The 18,176-nt window shown below is 36.2% G+C and overlaps 1 pseudogene; it reads right to left on the minus strand.

The window, feature by feature from the left end:
- Nucleotides 1-16,234, minus strand: part of LOC114892099 — a 68,423-nt pseudogene extending 52,189 nt beyond the window's left edge.
- Nucleotides 16,235-18,176: the final 1,942 nt, after the last annotated feature.

Consider the following 18,176-nt stretch of genomic DNA (forward strand, 5'->3'; position numbering starts at 1 on the left):
TGTACATTGGCTGGCAATATCTCTAGCCTTTACCTATTAGATACCAGTAGCAACCCCCAATTGTACCACACATACACACACACAAAATTGTCTCTAGACATTGCCAAATATCTCCTGGGGCCAAAATAGCCTCTAGTGGAGAACCACTGTTCGAATTCTTTTCTGTCTAAGGATATGTTTCTATGAATGTCTCTTTGATGCCTCAACATATGTCCAAAGCCTAATTTACCATATTCTCCCCCCAGACAAGTTTTACATATTGTTTTATCTACTGTGCTAAGTAACTATGATAGAAAACAGAATCTTGATCTTATTCTCTCTTGCTTTCTACAATCTAGTAAATTGTGTAAAACATGCAATCCCAATTTTTTTTTTTTTACCGTGCATTTCCACTGACATTATCGGAATCAGCTCCTCATTCTTTTGACAGAGTTATGCGGAAACCCCCCTCAGTGGTAGACATACCCTAGTGATAGTAGGACAAAGATCCAGTCACCACGAACCTTATATCCTAGTGGAGGGAATAGGTAACAAGTGAATAGGTTAATCAACTGTCTGATTTTGAGTAGTGATATGTTTCATAAAGAAAATAAAGCAGTGTAAGGGGATAGAAGAAGAATGAAAGATGGTCTTTTAATCAGGGGGTTAGTAAAGGCATCTTGGAGAAGGTAACATTCCAGCGCCTCCTGTGAAGATTCTCATCATGCAAAAACCTGGGGGTGGCAGCAGCAGACATAAAAACCTTGGGGTGGCAACGAAGTTGGCAATTATGAGAAAGAGCAGCAAGGTCAGGGTGTTGGAGGTTATTCAATATAAGGGGTACTTGTCCAGGTCAGATTTAAAAGGAAAGACAGGAACCAGATTCTAAAATAAATGCATGAGCAAAAAGTTCTACATGTCACCAAAAATGAAAAGAGATGAAGCTAAGATGATGAAATTTTAGTGAGTCACTTGATTTCTTTGATTTTAAGATTTTTAAATTTTAAAATTTTAAATTTTAAAATTTAAAAATTTTTAAAATTTTTAGCTATTATGTATTGTGTTGTGATTGTGGAAAAGACATAAATATATTTTAAACAAATTTATTCATGTATTTTATAAAAATTCTCCGTTGATACAACAGAAGTTATATTCAACTCCTAGTTTAGAAGAAAGTCAATATTCATGTTACGTTCATGAAATTTAGACAGTTCTGTAAATAAATATACATCCAAAGATACTTCAAAAGCATTTGAAAGACAAAATATTTTCATGTAATTACTACAGCATTAGAATTCTCCATGAAAAACATGTGAATTTTAGTCTAATGCTATTAAAATTAGCTTTACAAATCCAAACTATGAGACAGACCAGAGAAATGATTTCAGCATAGCAATTACACATGGCACTTATGTTCCATAAGTGATTTAATAGGTAACATACATTTTAAAATTAGCATAGTTCAAAAAATTAGCTCTGAATGTTAGCAGTGCCTGAAATGACTGCTAAACTTAAGGGTGTGCTGATGTTTTGCCTTCGAAATTTATTTTTTGCCCCTCCAAACTCTCCTTGCCCCTGCTGTAAGAATTTATTACTCAAACACTAAAACTTCCTTTGGGCAAAAATACAATGTAAAACAGCTGCCTGGGATCAATTTTATTAGATCGCTTTTTTTGTCTTTTGTTTGTGCTATGGTTATTGTTTTGTCACCTTCGCTTTTTAGACTTGAGTTGTATGTATTCAATTTCTGCAGATGAAGGGGTAAACTAAAGACAGAATGGCAGACCTAATTTAGAAATCTCCTACTTTTGTGTACTTAAGTCAAATCCTTAACGTGATTCTAACCTAGAGGTTTTTTTATTTACAGATGTCCTCATTAGCCTTCTTGCTGTGGAGACATATACCTTTCTTGTTTCTATTAGTCTCCACTAGATTAAATTGCTTACATCAGGGCACTATTACACTTCCACTCGAGCTAGTGCTGTGGAGCAAAACAACACTGGTAGGGGGTGAATGGTTATCAAGAGAAAGTTTACTTTCAGTGTTAAGAATTAATTTAGCTGAATTGGTGCAGTGAACATGGTAAACACAATCCCCTCACTGCTGTTTGTCAGGGTGTGTTATATCACCCTGGATTGCTTTGTCAATAATCTGCCTGGCCTGTGAGCTAAAAATCTAAGATTGCTTGGATGACTGACAGGCTGGAGATAGCTGATAATTCTAAGGAATTGGAGGTGTAAAATCTTTAAGGACCATGTCTACAGTATAAATGCCAGGGTATCTCCACATCACTCTGTACTTACAAAGGCAACAGCATTGTTAATGGCAGCCTGTCTGTCCATCAAGTTTGCTACTGGTGGATTTATCCCTCTTTCACTCCTTATCTTTCTTTGCTGTGTTTATTTTGAAATCAGCTGCAGAATAAATTGCCCCTTGTCTTCACCTCCTACACTGAGTACAATGATATGTTCTGTAAAGCTTAAGATCATGGTGTTTTTCAAGCACTCCTTTTTCAGAACACTGACTTCTAATTTTGTTTGTTTATGAATATGTATTGTTTTTTTTCCTTCTGGGGGGGCTTTCAGCAGAACACTAATAATGACTTATTTATTTGGCAGGTGCTCAGTATCTAGATAAAGGTCTGTGTGTGATATTTCATAGAGAAGAAAAAATAGAATTAAGATAATTGTGTTGTTATTGCTCTGAATAATTCATTAGATCTGCTGTTTTAATCAAATGATTAAAATTAAAAATCAGCCAAATAAGCTGAAAAATTATATTTCTATTAAACAACTTTCAGAATTTAATGAAGTTTTAGGTCTCCCTCTTTTATGAACATTTGCCCATTTTTACTTTCCTAACTTATGACTGGGAGGAAAGAAGATGATTATGGCTAGACAGATTTAAAGATCAAAATTAGAATTTATATAATGTTCAAGTCCTACTACAAACCTGAACCGTCTCATGCTGCTGGTGGGAGTATAATTTGGGCCAATTACTTTGGAAACTTTTTGCTAAGCTTACTATTAAGTTGATCATACACATAGTTTTGCGCTAACAACTCCTCTCCCAAAGGTATACAGGTATACATTCTCAAAAAAAATGTAAAAAATAAAAAATAACAAACATTCGTAAAAGCCAAACAATGCCCAAAATATACGTATGTAAAGTATATACATAAGCTATATATAGTACATGTATAAACACTATTTTTAATATGGATAAAATAAAAACAAGCAAAGTGTGATCAACACTAGAATGGATAAATTGTGCTATATATTCATCCAATGGAATACTATACAGTAATGAAAGTGAAGAATCTGCAGCTATACATGACATGTAGATGGATCTCACAGACAAAACGTGGAGCCCAAGGAGCCAGGCATGTCACTCAATCGTCCTATTCATGTAAAGTTCAAACCCGGCCATAAACAGTAAGCTAGAGGTGACTCTTGGGGCATGAATTGGGCATGAGGAGACACTGGGATTCTGGTAATGTCCTGTTTCTTCACATGGATGTGGTTAGATGTTGGGTTTGTTTGTTTGTTTGATGGGTTAAAATTCATGAAGATTTACACTTACTATTAGTGAACTTTTCTGCATCTATGCTAATACTACCAAAAAATTTAGAATTTTAAAAGTGTCCATATTTTCAGGTAGTGTTTGCAACTATATCCTAAATTTTAATTATCAGGCATCTCCTATATTCTCACTAAACAGTGTTTCTTGGTTATTTGCAGAAGAAGACAAAGGTAAGAAAAAAGGGAAAGGGGCTTTAGATAAAGGTAATAATCTATGAAAAGTACACATATATGACCTGAGTAACAAAGAGTTCTCTGACTATTAAGTCATGGGTATTTAGCCACACACACATGTAGGCACATGCACACACACACACACTCATTTGTGTATATTTAAATGAACATTGTGGCCTCCTAAATTGGTAAGTAATAAAGGCAAACATTCATCAGTCATTATTTTGCAATATAAAAGGTTTTTAAATTTTGCTATTTATCTGAAAGTCAATAGGCAGCCATTTTTCTTTGGACTGGATATTATATACAATAACAGAAATATCATTCATTCATTCACAGAATCTTTTTGAGGACATATATTTCTGAGATGAGCATTGTGCTAGGGCCAAGGATACGGAAGTAAGATGCAGAGTCCTTACCTTTCCATGGAACACAATGACTTTTTCCTTCAATAAACCTGTCAGCTGTTTAATATCTACCAGTATTTTAATGTTCTTTCAGAATGTTTCACTGACTGCAGCGTCTGACTCGAGAAGTTGCCCAGTGGTTTATGCACATTTTTAAAGTCTGAACCTTAAGAGGTGCATTAGTCAACTTGAGCTGTTATAACAAAAGTCCACAAACTGGATGGTTTAATCAACAGATATTTATTTCTCACAGTTCTAGAGGCTGGGAAGTATTCTTTCTGGCTTGCAGGTGGCTGAATTCTCATTGTAGCCCCACATGGCTGAGAGAGAGAACTAGTTGTCTAGTCTCTTCTGCTAAGGACGCTAATCCAGTCATGAGGACCCCACTCTCATGACCTCATCTAAATCTAATTACCTCCAAAGGCGGCCACCTCAACATACTATCACACTGGAGGCCAGAGCTTCAACAGATGGATTTGAGGGGGGGAAACAGACATTCAGTCCATAACGAGAGGCAATATTTGGCAATGACATATTTTAAAAGAACTGTATTTCTCTGTCTGAGCCTCCTGCCTTTATTTCACTGCCCTTCTCCCTTCCTTGCCTTTTCCTTTTCAACAATGACATGAAAAAATAGTAAAGAATATATTTGCTAATTTCAATTCATTTTATACCTGTGACAGTAATTATGCAGGCAAATTCATTACTATCATTACCACTAGACTTTTCTCATTACCATTGCTTTGATATAAACTAAATGAAAAATTAGAATAGAAATCTATCATCACAATTGTCTGGTATGTAAAAAATGATTTTATTCCTTAGAAGGATATCATCTCAAATTGTCAAGTTAACTGGAAGATGTAGTTTCTAGACTCTAAAACTTGATTTAATTTTAGTTAATATTTTGTTATAGAAAAAACAAGATATCGTTATAAATCTCTGTCATTTTGAAAGTTTTAGTAACTTTTTTTTTTTTTTTTTTTGCGGTACGCGGGCCTCTCACTATTGTGGCCTCTCCCATTGTGGAGCACAGCCTCCGGACGTGCAGGTTCAGCGGCCATGGCTCACGGGCCCAGCCGCTCCGCGGCATGTGGGATCTTTCTGGACTGGGGCACGAACCCATGTCTCCTGCATCGGCAGGCGGACTCTCAACCACTGCGCCACCAGGGAAGCCCTAATAACTATTTTTTAATATGGAAATGGTTTAGGAATGTTTAGTTCAATTTTGTCTTAAATAAACTCCATTTTCTAGTTGAGCTATATTTATGACAATGCAAAGTTAGATTCCACTATGGCTCTTTCTAGTAGTGTGAACTAATTCTACCTCACCAATAAACCAACCATACACATTTAATATACTTTAGTGTCTTAAATAATGTTTGGCTGCATGTCATCAATGCCAGATTTTTTAAAGGTCTGAAATATTTGGATTACATAGCTTTAAACATCCAAATAAATGTTAAGAAGGTGAAAATTGTAATGTGTGTCTCCATACATCTGCTGGGGTATAATGAGAATGGATCTGAAGCAAACCTTTTATTCACAAAAGTTTACTGTTTCTTTTATCTGAATTATTTCAGAAATCACGCTCTATCGGTCTGTATACAGAATGAACACTGTGAAGACAACGATTTTTTTTTCACTCTTGGGCTTTGAACAAATTGTAGTGTGTCTTGGGAAGCTTCCATCACCTTGAGTATGACAATAGTAATCATTTCAAAGAAGTGACCCAGGAAGACACAACTAGTTGGATGTAGGTGGCATGCTAAATAAAACCAGTTTGTTATCTCTACTACTCCTATGAAGGCTAACAGATAATAATGGCTGATAAGTCTTAATAAAGGATAGAGAAGGGCATTCTAGGTGAGAGAACACAGTATACACAGGCATGTAAATGAGAGATGTGCTCAAGAAACTTTGATTAGACCAGTTTGGCAAATAAACAGAGCTAATTTAAAAGAGAGTAATGGACAATAGCCAACACATGGAAACAACCTAAGTGTCCATCAACAGATGAATGGATAAAAGAATGAAATTTGCCTTTTCAGCAACATGGATGGACTTGGAGGGCATTATGCTAAATGAAATAAATCAGACAGAGAAAGAGAAATACTGTATGATATTTCTTGTACGTAGAATCTAAAAAATACAACAAACTAGTGAATATAACAAAAGAAGCAACCTCACAGATATAGAGAACAAATTAATGGTTACCAGTTTTTTTTGGGGGGGCAATATAGGTGTGAGGGATTAAGAGGTACAAACTGTTGGGTATAAGATTGACTCAGTGATGCACTGTACATAATGGGGAATATAGCCAATAACTCTAAATGGAAAGTAAACATTAAAAAATTATATAAAAATTAAAAAAAAGAGTTACATAAAAGGAAGGATAGGTTGAGGAGAAATGTAGTTCTAGAATAAATAAATTTGGCCAGAGAGAAACTATTAAAAATATTTTAGTATATATATAACCTGAAAATGGTATTTTCAGATGTTTATCTAAAGACATTTAACAAGGAGAATGAGCTAAGTAAGGGAAGACATGAGCAGAAGGAAACCTCTTGAGTGGTTACTGCTATACTTTGGACTAAAGGTGATTTACAAGGGCCTGAGTGATGTTATATTAAATGAAAGGTAGGATGAATAATATTAGATCTTGTTGAACTGCATGTCATGAATAATTTTTTAAAATATTTGTTGTAAGAACTAGGCAAGCAACTTATACCCGTTGGGTATATCATTTTACAATATATGAGATATATAGAATTTTTGTATTTCCATTACGTTGAAAATTTGCCACCATTCTAACGGTTTATGATTCACAAAAATTTTAACCATATATAGCTATTTCATGATGATATTAGAAATATATCCTCCCACTTGAGTAGACTCTAAAATGGATATCCATAAACAAATAGAGCCAAATCTACCTTATAACAAATAGCATTGCAATAACTTTGAGCAAATTTACCTCTTTAAGCCTAATTCCTCCATCTGTAAATTGGTAACAATAATGGTACTTAACTCTAGGGTTGTTCCAGTTATTTGTTACTATGCAGCTATAAGGGTCAACTGGAATTTTTAACATGGTGTTTGAAAATCTGCTTTGCCAGATCACTATCTTTCACTTAAAAACAGCTGATAATTTTGCCAATTGTTTTGCTACTATAAAACATGGGCTATCATCATTCTATCCTCCAGTACCAGTTTAATCATTGCTTTTTCAACCTCCAACAACTATGTCCTTGTTCCTTTCTAGATTTTACCTCACCTCATCCCAAAGCCAATGTTACATGATTTAGATTTTTTTTGTAAGAGAGCATCCATGCCCTCAAAACTTAATGACTGAAGCAACAAGAATGTATTATTTCTCGCAATTCCTAGATTAAATTCTGCAGCCCTGCCTGGGCTTACTCAGGCAGCTGCTTTCAAATAGTGAATTGGATGGGGACTGGACTTAGCTAGGATGGCTGGCCTTCACTCTCCTTGGGGTCTTTCATCCTTAAGGACGCTGGGCAAGGCTTCTTCACTTTGTGATAAAAGGAGCATTCCAGGGCTTCCCTGATGGCGCAGCGGTTGAGAGTCCGCCTGCCGATGCAGGGAACACGGGGTTCGTGCCCCGTTCCGGAAAGATCCCACATGCCGCGGAGCGGCTGGGCCCGTGAGCCATGGCCGCTGAGCCTGCGCGTCCGGGGCCTGCGCTCCGCAACGGGAGAGGCCACGGCAGTGAGAGGCCCACGTACCGCAAAAAAAAAAAAAAAAAAAAAGGAGCATTCCAAGAGGGCAAGCACCAATGTCTAAGTGCTTATCAAGTCTATTTTCATCCCCTATGCTGATGTCATACTATCAAGTAGGTCAGACTGCCAAAGTTAGAGTCAGTGTTAGAAGGGACCAGAAAAGGGAGTGAGGACTCATGGGGGTCATTACTGTAAAAAACTATTACAACAGCCTACTGTGGATTAAATGGAATAATGCATAGAAAGTTGTTAGTGTATGCCTAGTATATAATAGGTACTCAGTAAATGTTAACTATTGTTGAAACTTAGTAGTGGTATCCATGATTACACATTTAACTGTCAGTCTCACAAAGGAGCTATTTTACTTCTTATAAAATGTTTTTTGGGTTTTTTGGGGTTTTTTTTTTTTTTGCAGTACGCGGGCTTCTCACTGTTGTGGCCTCTCCCGTTGCGGAGCACAGGCTTCGGACGTGCAGGCTCAGCGGCCATGGCTCACGGACCCAGCCGCTCCGCGGCATGTGGGATCTTTCCGGACCGGGGCACGAACCCGTGTCTCCTGCATCGGCAGGTGGACTCTCAACCGCTGCGCCGCCAGGGAAGCCCATAAAATGGTTTTAACAATACTCTTGTGGTCTGCCTGTTCTCTCTCAACACCCATCTTGACTCAAGACTTGGTACTTGGATACAGCTCCTAAAGCAATTTCAGTTTCAAAATGGATCAATAAAAAGCAGATATCTTACTGAAGATTCCCTAAGGCAACAGATAAGAAAATTTACACTATACACCATATAGCAAAATGTACTTAAATTCTCCATTAGAATTTCCTATTCTTACTCAGATTCTTCTGTCCTGTCATGTGCTTTATCTCCTCTCTATTAAGCCTCCAAAATCCTTCCTTTCGTTTAAACAATTCACTTCTCCTCTTCACGAAGTATCCATTACTCAGGTAAACAAAAGTCTGCTTGGTAGCCTTAACTAAAATCATATCTTTCTCCTCTCAGATATGCCTCCAGCCACATCCCTCTAACCTATTCAAGGAGAAAGGGAAAAAATCTGAGTTTTAAATCAGATATAATTTAAAATAAAGAAAAACAAATTTAAACAAAGAAATGTTACGGATTAGATGACCTAATACAATGCAAGTTAGGTGTTAAGGTAACAGAAGAACAAGATAGTTTCAATGAAATTATTAGTTCTCATGCCCGACTCTTCCAGCTGACCGTAAACAAAGCACTAGGAGAAATGAGCCAGCACACACATTTCAAAGTGCTTCAGGACCACAAAGTAGGAAGCACCTGTGAATGTCAGCAATGTGGGCTTTCACTCTGAATAGAATAGACCCAGCAGCATGTATTGGTAGTGTCATAACAGTGCTTTCTTGAAGCCCTCTACTTATTAGAGTCTTTTCTTTTGTATTTCTCTTTCCCACTCTCTCTCTGAACTTGAACTGATTGCCTCTGTTGTGTACTAACTGCAGACCTTCCCTGTGATCCCTGACACAGAATCAAACTCACAGTTTCTGCTCTCACACCTGCTATTACCCTTTCCTTCAAATACACCATTTATCCTGACAGTAAGTAAACTTATCTGGAGAAGTATTCCTTGTGGAACTGTAGTGTGTCTTTTGGATTATTTGAAAGATCAAGCTTTAAGTTCTCCTTTGATACTAAACATAAGCCTTTTCCTTCTATGAACAAGCTTAGAATGTACCTTTTTATTTCAGGTGGAAAACACTTTGGAGGGATGATAATAAGCAGCATTTAAGTTTATATATTGAAGCTGTTTTGAAACCTCCTATTTTGTCACATCAGTCTGATATAAAAGATAATGTTGCTCAAGAAATGCTATAAAAATGTCCTTCTAAGTGAGAAAGACATTGGTTGTTAGAATAAATCCTCTGTCAATCAAACCCTTTTTCTTTTTAAGGAAAAGTAACAAGAGAAAAGAGTTGAGAAAGCTTTACCAGGTAAGCAAGTTTTTTGTTTGTTTGTTTGTTTTGTTTTCTGTGAAACACTATGACTTCTAGACAAAGTAATCACCATAAGTTTGAGGAAAGAAAAATGTTTGTGTTTCATATATATATGATGGGTTTGAAATGCCACAAAGAGCCATTAACAACACTTTTCTGAGCTGAAAACATTCAATAACTAGATTGTCTATAACAAGATTATTTTACGAGAGAGGTAAACCCCGCATTTTGGACCATGATAAAATAGCATGGCTGAGAGAGAAACCGTAGAGGCAAGGATGTGAACAAATTGGTGTGGGAGGTCAAAATAGTCTAGTATGTTCCTCTGTACTCATAACTTTGCATTTCTGTGTGCTTTTTATGTTCCTTAAAATCACTCAATTTATTCCACTGAAATTACGCCATTTACTCTTATATAATACATCAGACTATGTATTTATTAATTTATATACTGAAAATAATTCTTCCCTTCTCTCCCAGTTTCCAGCTAAAAGTTAAATTATATATACATATATTATCATATATTGTGAAATCTGGGATCTTTACGCAATCTTCCATATATTTTAACTGAAGAATTAGTAATCACATAACAAAAGAATTAGTAATCACTAAGTAGTGGGGGGAAATGAACAGATATTCAGATTTCCATGAAAATTTTAACCTGAAGTTAAGAAATTGATCCATTATGTGTCAGAAATGGTTGCTACTTTATACCAGAAACAAAATAAACTCAAATGGATTAAAGAATTGACCATAAGACCTGAAACCATAAGACTCCTAGAAAAGAACATAGGCAGTAAGCCCTTCACAGGCTTGGCAATGATTTTTTTGGATTTGACACCAGAAGCAAAAGCAACAAAAGCAAAAATAAAAAAATGGAACTACATCAACCTAAAAAGCTTCTGCACAGCAAAGGAAACCATCAACTAAAAGAAAAGGCAACCTATGGGATGGAAGAAAATATTTGCAAATCATATATCTGATCAGAAACTAATATCTATAACATATATAAAGAACTCATACAACTCAATAGCAAAAAAAATAATCTGGATAGAGGATTTGAGTCGACATTTTTCTAAACAAGACACACAGATGGACAACAGGTACGTGAAAAGGTGCTCAACATTACTAATCATCAGGGAAATGTGAATCAAAGTCACAATGAAACATCACCTCACACTTGTTAGAATGGCTATTATCAAAAAGACAACAAATAACAAGTGTTGGTGCAGACGTGAAGAGGGATCTCTTGTGCACTTTTAGTGGGAATGTAAATTGGTACAACCACTATGGAAAACAGTACAGAGGTTCCTCAAAAAATTTAAAAATAGAATTATTATATGATCCAACAATTCCCCTTCTGGGCATTATCCAAAAGAAATGAAAACACAAACTCGAAAAGATTATCTGCACTCCCACATTTATTGTAGCATTATTTACAATAGCCAAGACATGAAAACAACCTAAGGGTCTACCAAGGAATGAATGGATATAGAAAATGTGGTATGTACATATACACAATGGAATATTATTCAGCCATAAAAAAGAGTGAATCCTGCCATTTGCAACAGCATGGATGGACCTTGAAAGCACCATGTTAAGTGAAATAAATCAGACAAAAACAAAACCTTATGACCTTATTATATGTGAAATCTAAAGCAAAAACAAACGAACAAAACAACAAGAACAAAAATCTTAAAGCGAACTCATGGATACAGAAAAAGATTGGTGCTTGTCAGAGGCAGGGAGTGAGCTTATGGGTGAGAGAAATGGGTGAAAGTGTTCAACAGGTACAAAATTCCAGTTATAAGTCCTGGGGATGTAGTGTGCAGGATGGTGACTCCAGTTAAAAATACTGTACTGTATATTTGAAAGCTGCTGAGAGAGTAGATATTAAAAGTTCTCATCACAAGAAATTAATTGCAACTGTGTGGTGATGGCTGTTAATTAGATATAATGTGCTGATCATTTTGCAACATATACATATATTGAATCATTATGTTGTGCACCTGAAACTAACATAATGTTATACGTTAATTTTATCTCAATTTTAAGAAAAAAATTGAAGAACTAAGTTAAAGGTTGTATACTACTAGATATAGACTATTTATGAGGCTACTATTTATGAGTATTCAAAACAATGTGGTATAGATGCAGGATAGGCAGACACCAGTGGAATAGAAGAAAGTATATAGATTTAGATCCACACATACATAGCCATCTAATTTAAGGCAAAATCACTACTGCAATGAAATGGAATCTGAAAAATAAACGATGCTTAATCAAAGTAATCCATTTAGGGAAAACAATATTGAATCTTACCTCACGTGATATACAAAAATCAAGTCAGATGGATCATAGACCTCAATATGAAAGGCAAATAGTAAAGCTTCTAGAAGATAACATATAAAAATATCTTCCTGACCTTAGAATAGGCAAAGATTTCTTAAATAGGATATTAATCATGAAGAGCACTAACCCTAAAGAAAAAGTATAAGTTGAACTACTTTAAAATTAAGATATTATTTTCAATTAAAAAAATAGAAAATGCAAGATATAGAATGAGAGAAGGTTTTTTTTTTTTGCAATACATATACATGAGATGGACTTGTATCCAACACATAAAAAAACTCCTACAATAAAAAAAGACAGAAAACTCTATAAAAATAGACAAAGGATTTGAAAAATATTTTCACGAAAGAGGATATGTGAATTGCTTGTATGCATATGAAATGGTGATCGACTTAATTACTTCTCAGCAAAGTGCAAACTAACACCAGTGAACTACCACTGCACACCCACAAGAATGGCTAAAACGAAAAGGACTGACTACACTGAGTATTACCAAGAGTGTAGAGCAATTGGAATGCTCATTAAATGCTGGTAGAAGTATAAATTGGTACAAATACTTTAGAAAACTTATTGAGAGTATCCACTAAAGCATTACCTATGATCCATTATTTTTTAAAAAAAAAAAGGATGTAACTCTATCTGATGCGTACAGAACAGTTTGAGAAAACGCCGTTAAATTAATGTAAACATTTTAACGATACTGATTAGTCTTTAGAACTTAGTAATCACATGAAAATCCCAAAAATGTTAGAAAAGAGAAGAAAGTATAATAAATTAATTAAATATAACTTACAATATCTGTTAACATCTTAAAATATTTCCTTCCAAGATTCTTTTTCCAAGCGGAGAAATATGCCATTATAATGTTTATTTTTAAAAATTGGAACCATACTATAACTATACACATGGTGATGTATCTGGCTTTCATCACTTTTACACATTTTATAAGTATTTTATATGATTATTCTTTTGTTTTGGATATTTGTAAAATTTATACATTTTAAAATATGAATAACAAATGAGTGGAATTACAGGAAAGAATAGAAACATTTTAAAGCCATGAGACATTTAAAAAAATTATATATTGTTAACTTTATACCAATTTTTATGCCACCCAGCATGTTCATAGCACCCTGACCGCAAAAAATACAAAATTGTTAGCTATATATTTTTCTTTTGCATTATTTTTTCTTAGAAATGAGGCTCTGTTTTTGTGACCCTTCATAGCTTTCTTTTATTTTTTGAGAATGATTATTGTTCAGTTTACTCACTGGTGGTTAATATTGTTTTATAAATGACTAGTGATATTAATCTTTCCTGTGATATTGCATATAAATTTTATTTCTCAACTTGTTAATTTAAAAACTTTTAACATAACATAGTTGAAGTGGTTTATTATTGTGTCACCTTAACCAGGATGAGAATGTTTCATAATTTCCTGTACTATATGGTTCTAGATTCATATTGGCCACAAATAAAATTTGAATGAATTTGGAAGGTAGAAATGAAGCAGCAGCCATATTTTTTATGCTCAGAAGATTAGTGTAGAGAACCATGCATTGTGGCATCTCACACTTGTACTCACCCATCTGCGGTCTCCTTTTGATGATATGGGGAGCCTCCTTCCAGCTTCTTATAGTTCTGGGCCAGGTGAGTGTGCAAGTCGTGGTAGAGGGCTGCAGCTTCCCCTGCCTGTTTTCCCTGCAGTAGTTGGAGACAGAGAGAATGATGCTGCTTCCAGTTCACTGTAGTGGGTCCCTTATCTTAGGCATTGTATGTATCCAGCGTTCTTTTCTACTACTGATCTGACTGATACCTAATGGCTAATAGCTAATGGTTTCACTCTCAATATCAAAGCATCACAGAGATACCTATTCCAAGTTCAATAACTGTGCAAATGCTTGTCCTTATATAAAAATCTCTTACTCTGTATCACTTATGTTGTTCTGCTTCTTTAATCAAACTGTTACAGAAACTGTGAATGGAAGGAGTTCTAGATATGTGCTGTCCTACACAGAGCCCACTAGCCACATGTGGCTGTAGAGCAACTTGAAATGTGATTAGTCAGAATTGAGATGTGCTGCATCTATAAAATACACGAGATTTCAAAGGCAGTAAGAAAAAATATAAACATTTCATTAATAATTTTTATATTGACTACATGTTGAAATGATAATGTTTTATATATAGTAAATTAAATTAATTATTTAAATTAATTTCACCTTTTTTTTTTTTACATTTTTAATGTGACTACTAAATATTTTAACAATACAGAGATAGTTTGCACTTGTGGCTCACATACTTTTACTGGACAGGAATGTTCCAGAGGAACAAGACCTCAGGAAAGAGTTCTCAGAATTGGCTCTAAAATATCTGGAATTGGTTTCTGATCTGATAAGATTAAAGGTATCGCTGGCTCTATTTCCATTGGTGAATAGAACTCACATGGTCCAAGGAAAGTATTGATAAATCAGATACTTAATCACCATCTGTAGACATCTATAGTAAAGTACCTACAGAAGGCAAAGCTTTGGGAGAGCAGGTAGCTAGTTATTGAATATTATAGTGAAACTAAGGCATATATCTTACTGGGATGGGTGGTTTTTTCTAAGTGCATTGAAGAACTTGGGGAGAAAAATGTTTAATGCAGGGTTTGAAATTCTCAGCCCAAGATCTGGATAAAGGACCAGAAAGATTCGATGGCTGCCCCCAAAGAAACACTACATCTTGTAGTGACAGGGCCAAAATTTCTGCAAAACAGATGAAAAGTCTAATTCTAAAGATGGTTGAATTACAATGGAAATGGTATTCCCAAAATTGTTGGTTCTGTAATATTGAAGTTTGAGCAGTCATTGAGAAAGAGTAAGATGCTGAAAAAGGAATTGGGACAAGTAGGCTGACTTTGGTGAAACTGGAGACAATAAAACCCTAAATTCTGCTGAGCTTCATTTGACAGTAGAAGCAACCTTTCTTCTCCTGACTGAAGAAGTTAGACTCTCTTTGGATGAAGAATGTTGCAAACATTTGGATTCAATGTATTAGCTCAGGTAGTTGGGAATGACTGGAGAAGTTTGTTTGACTTGTTGACTGAAACCAAGAGCCAAATGTGGTCTATACTAAATAAACTTGAAATACCAGGATATCATTGGCACAATATAAGGGAAAACATAGGAATACTGGAATGTTACATTAGGAGAACCTGATCACCAATTGCCTAAATATTTACTTGGAGGGCCCAGGAGTTGGTCTCTTCACCAACACTGTGTGGAAAGCATTTGTGGAAGGAGCAACAGTGTCCTTGAAGATTTCAGTGCTGGCTACCCACTGTAGACCTGGACTTACCATAAAAACTGTTATCATCAAACCGAGCTTCCCAAATACAATGGAGATTAGTAGATTGTGTAAGGGTAAAAGGCCAGCATTTAATTACCAAACACAAGGCAAGTATATTCACAGTAATGAGAAGCAGAGCCAAGTATAATCAGAGATCACTGGTGTTGGCTAGTTGATCATAGCATCCCTAAAATTGAGATAGATTGCCATCTTCCTAAAATCCTACTTGATTTGTCTAAATGGAAAATCACTAGGCCTGGTGAACAGGAATCTGACTTGAATTACAACATGAGAGGATCATAGCTCCTTCACCAATTCCTAAATTTGTCAGTTCACAAGCCCAAAGCTTGAATAAAGGAGGCCAAGTACTCTTGAAGAAGACATTGCTACACAGCCACAGTTTTATACTGTAAATGTTTTCTTCTAATTTTCCCAAATGTATCTGAAGTCATTTACCAGTGTGGCTGTGCTTTGGGGAAGAGGAAATAAAAAGACTTTTCCGGGATTACTGAACACTGGCTCTAAACTGACACTAATTCCTAGAAACTCACAGTGCTCAAGTTCACCTCATAGTGGGTCCAGCAGCTCTCAGCTACAACTTTGGTTGTTTCCCCACTTCCAGAATGAACAATTGGAATAAAGATACTCAGCAACTCGCATAATCCCATGTCACTTCCCTGACCTATGGAGATCATGCTATTATAATAGTAAAGGCTAAGTGAAAATCACTAGAATTGCCTTTACTTACTAAAATAGTAAACTGAAAGTAATAATACATTCCTAGAGAGATTACAAAGATCAGTGCCATCACCAGGGAACTGAAGGTGCAAGGATGGTGATTCTTAACATATACCACTTCAACTCACATATTTGGCTGGTGCATGTAAAATGTGATTTAGAGAATTATAGTGGATTATTTTAAATCTAATCGGATGTTGACTCCAATTGCAGCTGCTTTTCAAGTATGATTTTATTGCTGGAACAAATCAACATATCTTTTGACACCTGATTTAGTGAATACCTTTTCTCTATACCTTCTAGTAAAGCCTATTAGAAGTAGCTTGCTTTCAGTTGACAGGACTATCAATACAAGCTCATATTTTTTCTTCAGAACTACATCATCTCCAGCCCTATGTCATAATCTAGCCTTTAGGGACCTCAATTACCTCTCCAATCCACAGGACATTGTTTTGTGTACTATACTGATAGCACTGTGCTGACTGTACCTGGTGAAAAGGACACAGCAATTTGGTAAGACACAGGCATAGCACGGGGTTTGGAATAAATCCCACAAGGATTCAGGGACCTGCGATCTCAGCATCTTGGTGATTACTTGGTGCAGTCTTTCCATAGTGAAGAGCAGGCTGCTCTTCATCCCAAGGAAGAGGCATATCACCTGGTGGGCTTATTTGAATTTTTAAAGGAAATACATACTTCACTTGGTGGACTAATTCTACTCATCTGTCAAGTTATGTGAAAGGCTGACAGTTTTGTGTGGACCCAGAACAAGAGAAGGCTCTGCTATAGTTCCAGGGTACAGTGTAATCCACTCTGCTAGTTGGGCTGTCTGATCCAACAGACTAAATCGTCCTGGAGGTATCTGTGACAGATAGGGCATTGTAAGGAATCTTTAGGTGGGCCTCTATAGGTAAATATCAGTGCACTTTTATGGTTTGGAAACAATGCTATGTCACCCTCTGCAAATAACTCTTCACCTTTTGACAAACAACCTCTGGTTTGAGACTGGGTTATGGTAGAGCCTGAATGTATTGCCATAGCTAACACCAAATAACTGACTGCTTTATTCTTCACAGAAGGCAGCTAGCCAGTATGAGTCAGACACCAGTCTAAGTATCCTGCGAGCTCCAGGAGATCCACATCAAGTTCTCTACATGGACCAATTAAAGCTCCCTTTCTTAGGTTTTAAGTAAAAGAAAATTACCCTGTAGGGAAGTGGTAGGAAAAAGAGCATGCGCATAGGGAGGAGTAAGGGGAGAAGTAGGTGGAGACAGAAACACTCACAGCTTCCTGAACAACCCTCTTCTAATATCCTCCCCCAACCATGTTATACGCTCAGTTTGAATGAGTAACTAAGAGGAGCCTAGCAAATGCTCTAATGTGCCGTTAAGATTCTTCTTCAGGAGTGAAGGACTTATTTTCCTATTTTCTGGGACTGTAGCCAGATGACAGTCCTCTCTATCAGCCTTCTTTATGAACTGCCCTCATCTGAAGAGAGGTGAGTTGCCCAGGTTCATGCTCCCTGGAAATAATAGGTCTACTTAGGAGTACAAATGGCTGGCCTTGCAGCAACTGTGGACAGTTTTGAAGGGTTAGCTCAACTTCAGAATTCCCAAGAAATGTGTTTGCAACCCAACTTCTCCCTCCACCCAATTCTTCCTCCTTCTTTCCCCTACAGAGGTTGATCCTGAGAGCATCCACAAACACATTTTATCTATACCATTCCCCATCTCAGTCAGCTTCCCACACACCCAGATTTTCAAGAGTTGGTACCAGGAGGGATCCAATGGAGCAGATGCTAAGATAGGATTTTTAGACTAAAAACCATTGATAATAGGTAGAGCACACACTGTCCCTGGTACAAGGTAGCAATGTGATGGTTACAGTTTTCTCAGGTGA

Source organism: Monodon monoceros, unplaced genomic scaffold (genome assembly GCF_005190385.1).
Source record: "Monodon monoceros isolate NGI ecotype Baffin Bay Population unplaced genomic scaffold, NGI_Narwhal_1 Super_Scaffold_12, whole genome shotgun sequence".
NCBI classification, from domain to species: Eukaryota; Metazoa; Chordata; class Mammalia; order Artiodactyla; family Monodontidae; genus Monodon; species Monodon monoceros.